Below are 19,483 nucleotides of genomic sequence, written 5' to 3'. Positions count from 1 at the left end.
GAAAGCACTTATAATAGGACTATATCAAACTGTGTGAAAACTCATAAAAACATTTATAAATCTTCAAACATCAAGAAAATACTAAAATCCTATCTATAATAACATCCATCTATGAAGCCTCTAAACAATAAGGAAATTGTCTAAGCTAGGGAGGCCCTGTATATACGATAGAATAAAATACTGACCTATCTGAAATAATTACGCCTTCAAATGTATGGAGGACTCACAAAAGCTGAAGTTATCCTAAATGAACCTAGTTCTACATAGAACCATGAATATGTCTTTCATACATCATAAAATGATGCAGGGTCTGAGGATGGTCAATATGTGGAATGTATTAGTATGTAGAACAAGTAAAGTGATAAGATATGCTTCATATTAAAGTAACCAGGGAAGTAAGGTCAAAACATGAAAAAAATAAATTAGTAGTGACTCCAAAGTTAAAACATAGACCTTCTATTCTTTAGTTCAGAACAAGATGATATCATCAACTTCTATTCAACACCACAGGCTATGTGGGTTCGATTAACGCTTGACCAACTAATCCCCATCCCATATTTACCGCATGGATTGAGATTTAAATTATTTTGGATAGCATAATTACCCTCATAGAGGAAAAAATAAGACCATCCAATTAAAGATCGAACCATCCCCATGTCAACAAAATATAGGTTTCAGATATTGAGTCATTTAGATCCACACCTTCTTGGTTAACTATCGAATTCTCTTTAAGATCATATTTTAGCACTTTCAGATCATCAAACATCATTAGGAAATATTCCATTTTTATTAAGGGAATAAACCATAGTTGGTATCGCTATACCAAAATTTATAATTCATCCATTTATCAATTACATTATGTAATACCCTGCAAGATTCCAGACAAGTTTTCAGCTATTCATTACATGTTTAGAGGCCACAAAGCCATTAATTTACACTAAGTACAAGTTTCATGGCCATTTTAAAACCCCAAGACTTCAAACATTTTATTTTTGGCCTTTTCAAGTTCAAAATGTTGATTTATGAGTTGAAATATATTTAGGAATGTTAAAAGGGTTATTCGCGAGAGTTTTAAAATTTTTGAAAGAGGTTCGATTTATTTTTGGACCACGAAGGCAGTAAGCCTCTGCGATTTCAGCGTGTCATGGAGGATAGTCTATGGGATACACAACGCGTAATAGAGATTAGCCTACTCGATATGCAACGTGTCACGGAGGGTAGCCTCTGTGATAGCCTCCGTGGCACGGAGATAGTGTAATTTCAGATAGTTTTATTAAAGTTAAAGGGGGCATTTTGGTCCTTTTCTCCTCTCCTTAAATACCCAATTCATGATTTAAAACCCAAGAGAGGCATTATTTTCCCCATTCATATGCGTATAAACATCTCCCATTCTCAAGAATATAAGAATCAAAGCTTCTTCCAAGAATTCATCTATCCAAGGTCCCAATTCCAAGTTTTCTTCAAGAATTCAAGCAACTCAGGTATGTGGGATATTCATCAATAGGTTATCTTTCAACCCATTGAGTCCCAATAATCTCTTTTTTTAAAGTATGAACTCTTTCCCCCCTTCCCCCCCCTTTTTAATGAAATTTTGATGTTAAGTGTGAATTTACTCGATTTTCTCCAAATGGTTTTGAATACAAACCATGACTTTATGTTTCCCCATATAAGTTATAATCTTACATATTTTATTATCTGAGTCATCCATGTAATGTCCAGTTGATACCATGTCAATTTATCAAGTTATAAATTAAACCATGTGAGCATGTTGTCTGCATAAGTTTACCATATTCCCATACTCATAACCATGGATTTCATTAACTTAGTGATATGTTCTAAGTTTTGGGTCTCTGAATCATGAATTTTTTTTAATGTTTTAAAAGATATTATTGTATTTAAAGTATTATTCAATGCTGGAGGATTATGAAAACCCGATACCTATATGTTTACACATGTTTCTAATTGCAAGCAATAAGTCAGTCAAATAATGATTTTATCACCATATTCAGATTATCATATTTATGTTGAGAAATTATCAGTTGTGAGTCTTGTTAACTCTAATCAGTACCAGTGTCAGTTCAGTTGGGATTAGGATTTTGTATCGAGCAAATTTCGGGATGAAGGCTTTCTTGCCAGTCGAAGGTGAGGACTTTAGTGGCAGTCCTTAAAGTTCCAGAACTACGTAGCCAATGTAGGTATTGAGATGTCATCCTTCCAGTTGAGGGTTGACACTCTCTTAGAGGCGTATGCCAGTTGAGGGTGGCACCCTAGTCCTTTGGGACATCAGCTATGTTGGAACTATATTTTCAGCCATGTGGTACCAACACCCTTCCAACTGGGTTGCAAGTTGGACCCCGATCAGCTCAGATTGGGGCATGTCAGTTATGTGATAGCTTCTATAGTTTCAATTCAGTTTTCAAGTTATATTAACTTAGGTTTGCATGATTAAGTGCTTAGTTTATCAGCTATTCAGTCAGTTAAGTTTATAGATCATTTCAGTACATGCTTTACTTGGTCTTGCATGCTTTTACATGTTCATGCATTCATGCTAAATTTCTATATTCACTTTAGTTAGTCCTTATCTCATGTATCAATACATTCAAAGTATTGATCAGATACTCTCTTTTGCACTATGTTGTCTTTTAGCATAGGTTCAAATGCTCAGTTACCCGATCACCCTTAGTCAGTTCAGTGCTATTTAGCAACAGTTGTGTTGAGTCCCCATCCATCGAGGATAAGTTATTTGTATTTATTATCAGTACTTTCTTTACTTTAGTCAGTCGAAGTTAGTTGGGGGTTTGTCCCATCAGCTCCTTATGTTTTAGAGGCTTTTAGATTGTCAAACTTGTTCTCAGTTTTTATCAGATGTTAAGACATGTTGGGTATTGTTTTAGTAATACATTTTGAAATAATTTATATCAGTTTAGCTTCCACATATGATATTTTATTATTACTTTGTTTAGTGCTCACAGTAGTTACCAGATCATGGGTTAGCTTGGGGTCACTTGTGGCCTTAAGCACTGTGTTACAACTAGGGGATAGTCTCGAGTCGTGACAAACTTAATATTAGAGCTTAAGGTTTCAAAGTGTCTTAGGGTGTCTATAAGCCGTATTGAGTAGTCTCTTGTGCATGGGTGTGAAGTGCGCCACACTTATGGACAAGAGGCTATGTGGTATTTTAGTAAAGATTTCCTTTGTTCGGTATTCATGTCGTGTGAAAGAGCATAAGCTCTATTGAATTATCTTTTCTAACTTGTCCTTTATTTGTTTACAAAAAATGGCTCCCAGAAGAAATAACAAAAGAACGAATAGGGATCAGCTTGCACCACCACCTGTTCAGGAAGACCCTCTGAACGAATATGTTTGCCATGCCAAATTTAGGACCACTTTCACCATTTTGTGATGCTGCTCAGAATAACCAATAGGTTGTTTCCCCAACTAATTTAGTAGTAAGCACGACAATAACTAGGATGTGAGAGTTCACTCGGATGAATCCTTCATTTTTTTTCTGGATTCAAGTTTGAGGAGGATCTCCAAGAATTTATGGATGGTGTGCAGAATGTGAAAGATATCATGGGTTTTACTACTACTGAGAGTGCTTACTTAGATGCTTACCAGTTGCAAAGAGTGGCTCATACTTGGTTTAAGCAGTGGAAGGAGGACAAAGGTGTTTAGGAAAGACCTATAGAGTGGGAAATAGGGTAACATGAGTGTGAAAGAGTACTCACTCAAGTTTACCCTGTTGGCTAGGTATGCTTCTACTATGATGATTGATTCTAGGGCCAGAATGAGTAAGTTTGTGTCTGGGGTATCAGATGGTGTAGTCAAGGAGTGTAGAACAACTATGTTGATTAAGGAGATAGACCTTTCTAGGTTGATGGTTCATGCTCAGAAGATTGAGGAGGAGAATCTCAAAGAGGAGGAAAGGAAAAATAAGATGGCCAGAACCGGTAGCATTAATTCTCAAAGCAAAGGTACGATAGTGGGAATCATTCTCAATTTTGCCAAAAATATTCAGCTCTAGCCCATCTTCAGCTAGTGCGTTAGTGTCTAAGTTCAGGCAGGACAATCGAGATAGAGCGCCAGGCTCTAAGTCCCAGGGTGGCGTGAATAGTGGTCATACCAATCTGCTTTGCTGGAGGTGTGGTAAGAATCATTAAGGAGAGTGCATGACTGACAGTGATATTTATTGTGGATGTGGTAAGCTGGGCCACAAGATTAGGGATTGCCTAGGGGTTACCCAGAGGGGAAAGAACTTTCTTTAATAGGGTCAATCCAACTTTTTATCAGCTCTAGTAGGTCGCTCGACTCAATAGGGTGCGACCTCTATTTCCACCAGTGGGAAGGATCAGAACCTATTTTATGCTCTACAGACTTGGCAGGATTAGGAAAGTTCCCCTGATGTGGTTACGGGTACGTTACAAATCTTTCACCTTCACATTTATGCATTGTTAGACCCTAAAGCTTCACTTTCTTTTGTGAATCCTTATATTGCTAATATTTTAGTATTAGTCTCAACATATTAGCAGAGCCCTTCTCAGTGTCTACCTTAGTAGGTAGTTCTACTGTAGCCTGATGGGTATACAGAAATTGCCCGATCACAGTGTCTCAGAAAGTCACTTTAGTTGACCTTGTGGAGTTAGAGATGACTAACTTTGATGTCATTCTCAGCATAGATTAGCTTCACTCGTACTATGCCTCAGTTGGCTGTAGAGATAGAATAGGCTAGTTCCAGTTTCCTAATGAACCTGTTACAGAATCAAGGGATAGTATTTTAGTGACTATAGGTCGATTCTTCTCCTATCTTAAGGCAAGAAAGATCAAATCTAAGGGATGTATTTACCATTTTGTTCGAGTCAAGGACTCAAATTCTAAAACTTCAAGTCTTGAGATAGTTTCTATAGTAAATGAGTTTCCAAAAGTATTCCCTGAAGATCTTCTCAGAGTTCCTCCCAAGAGGGAAATTGACTTCGTAATGGATCTTCTCCTAGATACCCATCCTATCTCAATTATATCATACAGAATAGATCCAACTAGCTTAAGGAATTGAAGGACCAGTTGAAAGATCTCTTAGATAAGGGTTTTATCAGGCCTAGTGTCTCTCCGTGGGGTGCTTCAGTTTTCTTTGTGCACAAGAAAGATGATTCCCTTAGAATGTGCATCAACTACCATTAGTTGAACAAAGTTACAATCAATAATAAGTATGCTCTCCCTAGGATTGATGACTTGTTCGACCAACTTCAGGATGCAAACTATTTCTCTAAGATAGACCTCAGATCCGGCTATTATGAGCTTAGAGTCAGAGAATGTGATATTTTGAAGACAACTGTTAGAACTCGGTATGATCACTTTGAATTTCTTGTAATGTCTTTTAGAATAACGAATGCTCCTACAATATTTATGGACTTGATAAATAGGGTGTTCAAGCAGTACGTGGACATATTCATCATAATATTTATAGATGACATCCTCGTCTATTATTTTAGTGAAGGTGATCATGCAGACTATTAGAGGATTATATTGTAGATCCTTAAGTATCACCAGTTACACGCTAAGTTCAGCAAATACTAATTCTGGTTGAGATTAGTAGCTTTTTTTGGTCACATCATTTTCAGTTATGGCAATCGAGTTGATCCTCAAAAGATTGAAGCAGTGAGAAAATGGCCTAGGCCCATCTCTCTATCAGATATCAAAAGTTTCATTAGTTTACCAAGTTATTAATGATGATTTGTTAAAGGATTTTCTTCTATTGCTTCCCCCATGTCTCAACTAACCCAAAAGTGAGTTAAATTTTACTGATCAAGTTCCTATGAGAAGAGTTTTCAAGGGTTGAAGACTTGACTCACTTCTGCTCCAATATTAACTCTACCATAGGGTTCAGATGAGTTTATGGTTTATTGTGATGCTTTGAGAGTTGACCTTGGTTGTGTGTTGATGTAGCGAGGTAAGGTTATAGCTTATGCCTCTAGACAGCTTAAACCCCATGAGAAGAATTATCCACCAATGATCTTGAGTTAGCAGTAGTTGTCTTTGCCTTACAAATTTGGAGGCATTACCTTTATGGAGTCCGTGTTGATGTGTTTACAGATCATAAGAGTTTACTGTATGTGTTCACTTAGAATATTCTAAATCTTTGTCAGAGAAGGTGGCTTAAATTATTGAAGGACTATGATATGAGCATTTTGTATCACTTAGGTAAGGCTAATGTAGTGGTCTATGCCCTTAGTAGATTGTTTATAGGAAATATTGCACATATTGAGGAGGAAAAGAAGGATTTAGTTCATGAATTCATCAGCCTGCTAGATTAGGTGTTCGGTTAGTTGATTCGTCCAAAGGTAGTGTATGGGTTCAGAATATTTCAAAATCTTCATTTGTGGATGAAGTGAAAGAAAAGTAAACTAGAGATCCTATCTTGGTCAAGTTGAAGGAGGCAGTTCGGGATCAAAAGGTAGAGTTATTCTCCCAAGGTAGAGATAGTGTGCTTTATTTTCAGGGAAGATTATGTGTTCTGAGTGTGGATGATCTGAGATAGCGAATATTAGCAGAAGTTCATGGTGTGCGATATTCTGTTCACCTGAGAGCCACTAAGATGTACCGTGATTTATGGGAAATATATTGGTGGAATGGTATGAAGAATGATATTGCTGAATTCTTGGCTAAGTGTTTGAATTATCAATGGGTTATGGTTGAACACCAAAGGCCTAGTGGTAAGTTTTAGGAGTTTACAATCACCACTTAGAAGTAGGAGGTAGTTAACATGGATTTTGTTACAGGGTTAACTCATACGCGTCATCAGCATGATTTAATTTGGGTCATTGTGGATAGAATGACCAAGCCAGCCCATTTATTATGAATCCATACTTTGTATTCAGGCAAGGATTATGCTAGACTGTATCTTAGGGAGTTGGTAAAATTGCATGGGGTTTCATCGACCATCATTTCAGATAGAGGTACTCAGTTTATCTCTCATTTTTGGAAGGATTTTCATAAGGGTCTTGGTACCCAAGTCCATCTCAGTACAGATTTTCATCCTCAAACAGATGGTCAGGCAAAGCGGATCATTCAGACATTAGAAGACATGTTGATGGCTTGTGTTATCGACTTTAAGGGTATTTTGGATAACCACTTACCTTTGATCATGTTTGCCTACAACAACTATCACTCTAGTATTCAGATGACTCCATTTGAAGCTCTCTATGGAAGGTGGTGTAGATCTTATATTGGTTGGTTTGAAGTAGGTGTTTGAAGCTCTCTATTGAAGGAAGTGTAGATCTCCTATTGGTTGGTTTACAGTAGGTGAGGCTGCTTTGATAGGGCCAGATTCAGTGTATGAGGTGATGGAGAAAGTTTAATTAATTCGAGAAAGGTTGAAGACAGCTTAGAGTCGACAAAAAAAATCCTATGCTAATATGAAGAGAAGAGATCTTAAGTTTGATGTTGGTGACTTGGTTTATTAAAATTTCACCCATGAAAGGGGTGAAACAATTCAGTAAAAAAGGGAAGCTCATTCCCCGTTATGATGTCCCATACGGGATCTTAAGCTGTTTTAGGAGGGTAGCTTATGAGTTAGAGTTACCTGCTGAATTGACATCAACGTATCCAGTGTTTCATATCTCGTTGATAAATAAATGCATTGGTGACTCAGCTTCTGTCATTCGTTTAGAGAATGTGGACATACAAGATAGCCTTTCCTTCGAAGAAGTCCCAGTTGAAATCCTTGACCATCAGATTCGTAGGTTAAGGAATAAGGAAGTTCCCTTGGTTAAGGTTCTATGGAAAAAGTCCGTTGAGGGAGATGCATGGGAAACTGAAGCAGATCTGCAAACCAAGTATGCCCATCTTTTCTCTATGAATTCAGATTAAACTTAAGGTAATGTGTAACGACCCGAGACTAGACCTTAGTCGTCACACAGTGCTTGGAACCACAAGTGATCCCAAGCTAACCTACGAACTGGCATATTATTGAGAAACTAATTTATAATGTGTAAAATAACTGAGTTTATTATGCGAGAAACTTATCATGTCATAATCCGAATAGTTAAAATACTGATAAGATTTACAATCTGATAAAATTGAGAAAGAACTCAAATTACATGACTGACTCTGACTGACATCTATGAAGCCTCTACTATACTAACTATAGATAGTTGGGACATGCCTTCAACTATCACTAATCAATACATATGAAAAATAAATAAATTATGCATGAACTAAAACTGTCTAGAGTTCACAAAACGGAAGAACTTATCACCTGCTGTCTAGAAACTGCAACTGTTTGATCATGATGCGTAGGCTATAACTGGTACCTACATTATGAGACAATGTAGCATATAGACATATATGTGGATCGGTACTTCTGGAATGTACTGAATATGCAGGGGTGAATATAATAAGTAAAACTAATTTCATACGTAATCTTAAAACATGCATGCTAAGTATAAGTAGACTCACCAATAGGCTGGAATAAACTAAAAGTTGAATCATCTAAAAAGCATAAGCAATAAACATAATATGGTAAGTTGGTGAATCACTACACATAGTTTAAAATATTTAGTTTTGCATTATAAGTAGAACTAAAGCTGGGATACAATAAATAGAACTAAAGCTGGGATACGATAAAGCATGGATACATGAACATGCGAGACCAAACATACATGTACTGAGCTGATCTGATTAACTAAATAACTAATGTCTGGGTTACGAAATGATTGAACTCTAAGTAAAGGGGTAGCTAGTACCTATATACTGAGTATCTGATAGATGAACATGGACTACTGATATTCGAACACTGAATAGCTGATGACTGAATACTGATCACGTAATACTAAACTGTAGTTAGTTTGGATAACTGGGCTGGAACTATGGAATACTGAGCATATGAGATAAGGACTAATGGAACAACATGAAATAATTGAATGGGAATTCATGAAAACTATATTATCTAAAAATACAGGACTAAGTGTATATCTACTATGGTACTGAGATAATTTATAATTTGAAAAACTGAACGATGTAAAACTGAATGTCTGAAAGTCTGTACACTTAGTTAAGCAAATCTGAAATTGAATTTCAAAACTGAATATTGAACTGAGGCTATGGGAGGTATCATCTAACCGCCATGCCTCAATCTGACCTAATCGGGGTCCAACCTATAACTCTATCTAGAAGGGCGTCAGTACCGTGCCATAGGTACTAACATTGGTTGTGTGGATCCACTAAAATATAGTCCCAAAGGACTAAAGAGTAACCCTATACTGGCAGGAAACTCCTGAGATATGTATCAACCCTAAACAAGTAGGAAGACATCTCAAACCTACGCTGGCTATGTAGTTTTGTAACTCAGGGATTGCTACTAAGGTCAAACCCTATGCTGGCAGAAATGCCCCCATCCCTGGGTTGGCTCGGTGCTGAATCCTACTCTCAACTGAACTTACACAGATTACTAAATAGTGCATGCACTGATAACTAATAACTGATAAGCTTAGGTCATGCTATTTTAAAACCAACAGTGCATATAGATTCTGAGGTAATTATTAACCTTTAAAATAATTATGACGACTAACTGGATGACAAGACTCATGGTTTATCTGAATACATTCTAAAAATACTGAAACTAAGTAAATAACTAAGTTTTTGGGTATTCATAAACCCCAGGACTCGATAGCAATAACAACAGGGACATACTAAATCTTCAGAAACATAATAAGGAAGCATTATTCAAAGAAACCCATCATTTAGGCATTTCATCAAACACATGAGGACCATAAACTTGTGCATGGGAATATCTTGAACATGGAAGCATGACATGCTTACATAACTAAAATAATAAATTAGGGATTTACATAAAATTCTCTTGAAATAGTACATGGGCATTTCTTCACAACATGTAGAGATTATAGCTTAAACATAAGGATATCTTAAACATGGGAGAACAATAGAGTTACATGGAAAAATTCATAACTTGGGGGGTTCATCTTGTAATTGATTGAACATGATATGGGAATTTCATCAAACATGTGGAAAGCATGAATTTGAAACATGTGAATGTTGCTAAAAATCATGAATCTATGATCTATCATGGAATTCACTTGAATGAAGCATGGGAAACTCAAATTAATGGCATGGGGAATTCGACATCTTGCATGGAATCACACGTGGATTGAATTGAATTAAAAACACTATGAAATCATGAAAATAAATCTTTCTTGAACATACAAAACTCCATAATAAGAATAAAACTTTATTCTTTAATTGAAAAGAGGGTTTTTGGGCTCTATGGGTGAAAGAAGACCCATGGATGAACTCCCACATATCTTAATAGATGATTTCTTGAAGAAACTTGAAATTGAAACTTGAGTTCTTGAATTTCTTGGGGGAAGAAAGCTTGAATCTTGGAATTCATGAATTATTTGTGTTCTTGAGAAGAGAAACTTAAACCTTGTTCATGGGGAAAAGGGAGGGTTTACGTGGGGATTTGATGATGAAAGTTGCAAATAATGTCCTTTTGGATGCTATAAATCGTTCCTTGGACGTTTGGGGTTGAGAGGAAAGGACCAAAGTGCCCCTTGACCCTTAAGAAGTTAAAAATGTGAAGGAATGGACCAGATGACGCAATTTTTAGTTCGGGATGATATATCCCACGACGCCTCCTCTAGAGTGGCGCAGTAAGGCCCGCAGCGCGGGAATATCACCCCCAGTTACTGCCTCTTACGGAAAAATTCATAACTTTTTGCTCGGGTATCAAATTAAGACAAAATTGGTAGTGTTGGAAAACTGATTCAATTATATACAATTTGGTGGGTGTTGACATGAAAAATTCCACGTATATCAAAAGTTATACATATTTAAATTAGACCCTTGTAGAATTGAATACCAAACTTTGGACGAATCATAGGCTCTAAGCTCAACTTTGTTCTAAGTGATTCTTATGAACATTTTTCACCTCGAAAGCATATCAAACACGAGGATAAGGATCATGAAACTTATATTCACATAAGAATCATTTAGATTATAACTTATACATGTAGGAACTACGGTTCAAAGACTAGCCCAATAATCTGGGGTCTTACATTATCTCCCCCTTGGGAATATTCATCCTCGAATGAGACTAGTTAGAATGAGAGTACCATACAAAGGTAACTGAGATCATATTATGAACTTGCATGACTTAGAACATGATTGTATAACTAATTCTAAGAATGATACATGAACTGAACTGATTTCGTGAATACATGTACTGACATGAGAATGGTCATAAGGCTAAGTTAGAAACGAGAGAGTCAACTTATGAGTAACCATTACTTCAAGCTGGATCTTGTTTCATAAGAAAGAGATGAAAGTTTTAGGACATGGATACTTAGGGTATTTCAACATCTCCCTTGGGATACTTCATCCCCTGAATGATACTGACTTGGTTAAAATACTGAGGAAAGACTGAGATGATGCACGGGACACTTACAGATTGAATCATGACTGGATATCTGGAACCTAAAACTAATGCATATGCATAAACTAATCTGAATTTGAAATTTTCATGGATGTGAATTACCTCATGAATAGGAAAGATGAAAAGCCATAGAAACTTGTCTGTCTGATTGCTAGACTGGATTGTTGGCTATACGGACTGAATTATACTAAAAGCCTAAACTCAACTATACATTCCACTTCAAGACTACACCTCACTTGAGGCTACTTAAAATATTTACATGGGCACTGGTAACTCTACCTACTTAATTTTGAGCTGAACTAAGTTCTCTCACCATGTTTAAGCCTACTCGAATCTACAAAGTAAACCCATAACATTATAATACTAATCTGAATCATGAATTTAATACCCCCTGTTCTTCACAACTTCTCATCATCACTATCTTGACATAAGGAAAAGGCAATGAAAGGTTAGAACATGAGGACCTGAAACACAAAGGGATACTATACATAACTTGACACTTTACTGAGGCCTGAGGAATAGAGTATCAACATCACAGATTTATCAAAGAGATCTAAACTGAGGGCATACATGACATAAACTAAATTTAACTGATCATTAGAGATGTAACATGAGTACCTGGAACTGAACATACTATAAAGCATGGGTACATGAGCCATGAGCTGCATGACTTGAGTTTAGAGTTCATGATTCCACGAAACATGATTCGTACTATTGAGTGAACTGGAACTTCTCATATTGGGAACTAAAAGTGTACATGATTTTCTATAAAACGCGAGCTGGGATGATGGAGATAACATGTAAGGCATGAGTAGATGTTATGATGAATAAAATACAACACTTTGCACTGAGACAAAAATGGGTTGAGTATCTTTCTCCCTTATTGTTATTCTATAACACACTGACATCACTACTAAAATCTGAGAGCCTAACTTGGTTACTTGTTCTATCATCTTCCCCTTAGCTTTAAGCCATTATCCTAAGTCTCTGAACCACTTCATAAACACTAAACTGAACTGCAATAACTTTACTCTATGTTCACACAATCTAGAGCTTCAACTTTTTTTTAATTAGCACAATTTTCAAAGATTCAAACTCAGACTCTAACACTTAACATGGATATCCCAAGACTTTCAATGAACCATACTAACTTCCTTCATAGCCTACTAATATCACATCTAAACCATGAGAACTACCATCACACATGAACATCCGACATCAACAACATATAATTTAAAAGCAACAAACTTAAGTTCTTGCATACATTATTTCAAGCCTACCAGTTTACCTTCATATAATTAGCCCTAAGGATCATAACATACTCAATCCATATTACACTATCCCAACTCCACCACTGCTAAACTTCTGAGTTTATGATTCTAACTCTAGATTATATTCTATCATAGAATTCTGAGAAGGGACTGAAAGCACATCTAACTTTGCCTCAATGTAGGTTTTTCATGAATAAAAATGAATATTTTCAAAGTTCAAAAAATAAGGGAACTAATGGTATATTTTGAGCTCACGTGCAATCCTATAATTGTCCATGGGGACTCTGAGAAAACTTTATTTGTAGGAATTTGAGCTTGACTATTTCTGTTTACTTGAAAATAAGGTAGAGATGACATGAATAGAGCAAGATGTATAAGTTTCTTAGAGAACCTTTCTATAACATAATTTGAGACATGAAAGAAGGGAAATATTTCTTAAATGCCCTGTAGCCTCTTGAAGAAAAGTACAGACATCTCCGTACCATTCCGCAAAACTCTACTTGACACGGCTTTATAGACACCCTAGGAAACTTGAACTCTGGGCTATGATACCAAGTTTGTAATGACTCGAGACTACCCTCTAGTCATCACACGGTGCTTGAAACTACAAGTGATCCAAAGCTAACCCATGAACTAGTATACTATTGAGAAACTAATTTATAATGTATAAAATAACTGAGTTTACTATGTGGGAACATAATCATATCATAATCTGAATAGTTACAATACTGATAAGGTTTATAATCTGATAAAATTGAGAAAGAACTCAAACTACATGACTGACTCTGACTGACATCTATGATGGCTCTACTATACTGATATAGATAGTTGGGACATGCCTCCAACAACCACTAATCAATACATATGAAAAATAAATGAACTGTACATGAACTAAAACTGTCTGGAGTTCCCAAAATGAGAGAACTTGTCACCTGCTGGCGGGAAACTACAACTTTCTGATCATGATGCATAGGCTATAAGTGGTACCTACATTATGAGACAATGTAGCACATAGATATATATGTGGATCAGTATTTCTGGAATGTACTGAATATACAGGGATGAATGCAATAAGTAAAACTAATTTCATACGTAATCTTAAAGAAAGCATGCTAAGTTTAAGTAGACTCACCAATAGGCTTGAATAAACTTAAAGCTAAATTATCTTAAAAGAATGAGAAACAAACATAATCTGGTAAGCTGGTGAATCACTACGCTTAGTTTAAAATATTTACTTTTGCATAATAAGTAGAACTAAAGCTGGGACACAATAAAGCATGGATACATAAACATGCGAAACCAAACATACATGTACTAAGCTGATCTGATTAACTGAATAACTGATATCTGGGTTGCGGAATGATTGAAATCTAAGTAAAAAGGGTAACTAGTACCTATATATTGAGTAGCTGATACATGAATATGGACTACTGATATTCGAACACTGAATAACTGATGACTGAATGATCACGTAATACTGAACTGTAGTTAGTCTGAATAACTGGGATGGAACTATGGGATACTGAGTATATGAGATAAGGACTAACAGAACAATATGAGATAATTGAGTGGGAATGCATGAAAACTATATTATATGAGAATGCAGGACTAATTGTATATCTATTATGGTACTAAGATAATCTATAGTCTGAAAAACTGAAAGCTATAAAACTGAGTATCTAAAAGTCTGTATGCTTAGTCAAGAAAAATTGAAATAGAACTCAGAAACTAATTATTAAACTGAGAATATGGGAGGTATCATCTAATCGACAGGCCCCAATCTGAGCTAATCAGGGTCCAACTTGTAACCCTAGTGGAAGGGTGTTAGTACCATGCCACGAGTACTAACATTCGTTGTGTAGATCTACTAAAATAAAGTCTCAAAGGACTAAAGAGCAACCCTATATTGGCAGGAAACTTATGAGATATATGTCAACCCTAAACTGGCAGAAGACATCTCAAACCTACGTTGGCTACGTAGTTCTGTAACTCAGGGATTGCTACTAAGGGTCAAACCCTATGCTAGCAGGAATGCCCCCATCCTTGGGTTCGTTCGGTACTGAATTCTACTCTCAACTGAACTGACACGGATTACTAACTGGTGTATGCACTGATAACTAATAACTGATAAGCTCAGGTCATGGTATTTTAAAAATAATAGTGCATACAGATTCTGAGGTAATTATTAACCTTTAAACTGATTATGATGACTAGCTAGATGACAACACTCATGGTTTATCTGAAAACATTCTAAAAATACTAAAACTAAGTAAACAACTAAATTTTCGGGTATTCATAACCCCCATGGCTCGATAGCAATAACAAAAAGGACATACTAAAGCTTCAAAAATATAATAAGAAAGCATTATTCAAAGAAACCCATCATTTGGGAATTTCATCAAACACATGGGGACCATAAATTTGTGCATGTGAATATCTTAAACGTGGAAGCATGACATGATTACATAACTAAAATAATGAATTGAGGATTTACATGAAATTCTCTTGAAATGGGGCATGGGCATTTCATCACAACATGTAGAGATCATAGCTTGAACATAAGGATATATTAAACATGGGAGAACAATAGAGTTACATGGCAAAATTCATAACTTGGGGGTTCATCTTGAAATTGATTGAACATGATATGAGAATTTCATCAAACATATGGAAAACATGAATTTGAAATATGGGAATGATGCTAAAAATCATGAATTTAGGATCTATCATGGAGTTTACTTGAATGACGCATGGGAAACTCAAATTAATGGCATGGAAAATTCAACATCTTGCATGGAATCAAACGTGGACTGAATTGAATTAAAAATACTATGAAATCATGAAACTAAATCTTTCTTGAACATACAAAACTCCATAATAAGAATAAAACCTCATTCTTTAATTGAAAAGAGGGTTTTTGGGCTCGATGAGTGAAAAAGGATCCATGGATGAACTCCCACATACCTTAATAGATGATTTCTTGAAGAAACTTGAAATTGAAACTTGAGTTCTTGAATTTCTTGGGGAAGAAATCTTGAATCTTAGAAATCATGCATTCTTTATGTTCTTGAGAAGAGAAACTTAAAATTTGTTCATGGGGAAAAGAGAGGGTTTACGCGAGGTTTTAATGATGAAAATTGGAAAATAATTCTCTTTTGGATGCTATAAATCCTCCCTTGGATGTTTGGGGTTGAGGGAAAAGGACCAAAGTGACCCTTGACCCTTAAGAAGTTGAAAACGTGAAGTAATGGACCAGATGATGCGATTTTCAGTACGATGTGATAGATCCCGCGATGCTCCCTCTAGAGCGACACAGTAAGGCCCACGACATGGGCATATCGCCTCCAGTTACTGCCTCTAACGGAAAACCCATAACTTTTTGGTCGGGTATTGGAATAAGGTGAAATTGGTAATGTTGGAAAAATGATTCAATTATCTACAATTTAGTGGGTCTTTAGACAAAAAATTCCACATATATCAAAATTTATACACATTTAAAGTCGACCCTTGTAGAATCGAATACCAAACTTTGGACGAATCAAAAGCTCTAAGCTCAACTTTGTTCTAAGTGATTCTTATGAACATTTTTCACCTCGAAAGCACATAAGACAAGAGGATAAGGATCATGAAACTTATATTCACATGGGAATCATTTGTATTATAGCTTATACACGTAGGAACGATGATTCAAAGACTAGCCCGAAAATGCAGGGTCTTATATAATAGTTTACCTTAGATTGATTCTCTCATTTCCTATCTTAGCTATTAAGCCATCCTTAAGTCATAAAATCCATTCATAAATTCAGTCCAGTTCATGCGTAATATTTCAAATTCAGTTATTTAATCATGATTCAGCTCATAAGTATTCAGTACATGATCTTAGTCTTTCTAGTACCTCAGCTCAGATAGTTTCTTTCTAGGATGAATGATCCTAAGAGGAAAATATTGTAATACCCTGCAAGATTCAAGATGAGTTTCCAGCTATTCATCATATGTTTAGAGGTCATAAAGCCATTAATTTAAAAGTACAAGTATTTTGGCCATTTTAACACCCCAATATTTTGAACATTTTATTTTTTGCCTTCTCAAGTTTGAAACATTGATTTATAAGTTGAAATATGTTTAGGAATGTTAAAAAGGTCATTCGGGAGAGTTTTGAAATTTTTGAAAGAGGTTCAAGTTGTTTTTAGATTACAAAGGTAGTAAGCCTCTATGATTTTAGCTTGTCACAGAAGAACGTATCCGCAATATGCAGCGTGTCACGAAGGCTGGCCCTTACGATAGCCTCCGTGGCACACAAATTGTATAATTTGAGGCAGTTTTATTATAGTTAAAGGGTACATTTTAGTCCTTTTCCCTTCTCCCTAAATACTCAATTCATGATTTCAAGAGAGGAATTATTTGCCCCATTCATCATCAATTAACGACGTATAAAATCTCTCATCCTCAAGAATACAAAAATCATTCCAAGAATTCATCCATCCAAGGTCCCAATCCCAAGTTTTCTTCAAGAATTCAAGCAACACAGGTATCTGGAGATTCATCAATGGGTTTCTTCCATCCATTGAATTCCAAGAATCCCTTGTTTTCAAGTATAAATCCTTTTCCCATCCTTTTACGAAATTTTGATGTTAAGTGTGAATTTACTCAATTTTCTCCTAATAGTTATGAATACAAACCATGACATCGTGTTTTCTCCATGTGAATTATACTCTTACATGTTTTATAATCTCAGTCATCCATGTCATGTCCAGTTGATACCATGTTAGTTTATCAAGTTATGAATTAAACCATGTGAGCATGTTTTCCTCATAAGTTTAACATATTTCCATATTCATAATCATGGATTTCATCAACTTAGTGATATATTTTATGTTTTGGGTTTCTAAATCATGAATTTCCTTGTAATATTTTAAATGATATTATTGTATTCAAAGTATTATTCAGTGCTGGAGGGTTATGAACACCCGATACCTATATGTTTATGCATGTTTTCTATTTCAAGCAACAAGTCAATTAGATCATAATTTTATCTCAATATACAGATTATCAGATTTATGTTGAGCAATTATAAATTGTAATTCCTATTAAATCTAATTCGTACTAGTGTTAGTTCAGCTGGGAGTAGGATTTAGCACCAAGCAAATTTAGGGATAGAGGCTTTCCTGCCAGTCGAGGGTGAAACCTTTAGTAGCAGTCCTTAAGTTCCAGAACTATGTAGCCAACGTAGGTATTGAGAGGTCTTCCTTCCAGTTGAGTATTGACATTCTCTTAGGGGAACTTGACAGTAGAGAGTGACACCATAATCCTTCAGGACATCAGTTTTGTTGGATCTAAATCGCCAGCCATGTGTTGGTACCCCTGACAAGGTACTGATACCCTTCCAACTGGGATTACAAGTTAGACCTCGATCAACTTATATTGGGGCATATTGGTTACATGATAGATCCCACAGTTTTAGTTTAGTATTTAGGTTATATCATCTCAGGTTTGCATGACCAAGTGTTCAGTTTATCAACTATTCAGTCAATCAGTTTTACAGATTATTTGAGTAAATGTTTTACTTGGTCTTGCATTCATTTTACATGTTTATGCATTCATGCTCAGTTTTTATATGCACTTCAGTTAGTCCTTATCTCACGTGCTAGTTCATTCAAAGTACTGATCGCATGCTTTTTTGCACTATGTTGTCTTATAACATATGTTCGAACGCTCAGTACCCTGATCACCCTTAGTCAATTTAGTGCTACTCAGCAGTAGTTGTGGTGAGTCCTCATCCATCAAGGACAAGTTATTTATAGTATTCCTTTACTTTAGTCTGTCGGAGTTAGTTGGGGGTTTGTCCCATTAACTCCTCATGTTTTAGTGGCTTTCAGATAGTCAGACCTGTTCTCAGTTTTTATAGATATTCAGACATGTTGGGTATTGTTTTCGTATTACACCTTGATAGAATATTTATCAGTTTATATTCCACATATAATTTTGTATTATCACTTTATTCAGTGCTCACAGTAGTTACCAGATCATGGGTTAGCTTGGGCTCACTTGTGACCTTAAGCATCGTGTTATGACTAGGAGTAGTCTTGGGCCGTGACACATTATCGTAAGATCTTTCATCAATTTATTATGACGTAATTTAAAAAACCATGTATAAAATTGATCCATGAAGAATCAATCAAGCTATTTATGAAGTCCATTACTGATTAGAAGCCATAGTTCCTCAAGTTTTGTATAAAATAATTTAATATGGGTCAACTCATTCTTGTTTCATTAAAATGTTAATATACCGTAACTTATCAAGTAGAAATAATATTTGACCACCCAAAAAATATATCAAACACTTTAATAAAGATGGAAGAAAAATATGTTCAGTTTACTCTTCTAGTTCAATTCACCAAATAGTTAAGGCAATCTCTAGAAAAGGGTTTCATCACCATTTCATACTTATCTCATAAATTCAAAATATAATTTGCAACCCAATCTCAAGACTTATAATATGCAAACACATATTATGACCCTAGTAGAATCTTGTACTAAAACTTGATTGATTGCTAAATGTTTCTTATGACCATGATTAACATCAAAAGTACTCATCACACTAGGGTATTGATCATAACACTTACTTAAAATTATAAATTTTTATTTTCAGGCCTATACATATAAAGAACGATTTGAATCTTAGCATAAAAATTTTGGGATGTTACGTATTATTTCAGATGTAACACTTTGGCATTTCATACTTGGGATTTTGCCCTTTTCAGTAATA

Source organism: Capsicum annuum, chromosome 4 (genome assembly GCF_002878395.1).
Source record: "Capsicum annuum cultivar UCD-10X-F1 chromosome 4, UCD10Xv1.1, whole genome shotgun sequence".
NCBI lineage: Eukaryota > Viridiplantae > Streptophyta > Magnoliopsida > Solanales > Solanaceae > Capsicum > Capsicum annuum.
The sequence above is the reverse complement of the archived record's forward strand: the minus strand, read 5'-3'. Positions refer to the sequence as shown.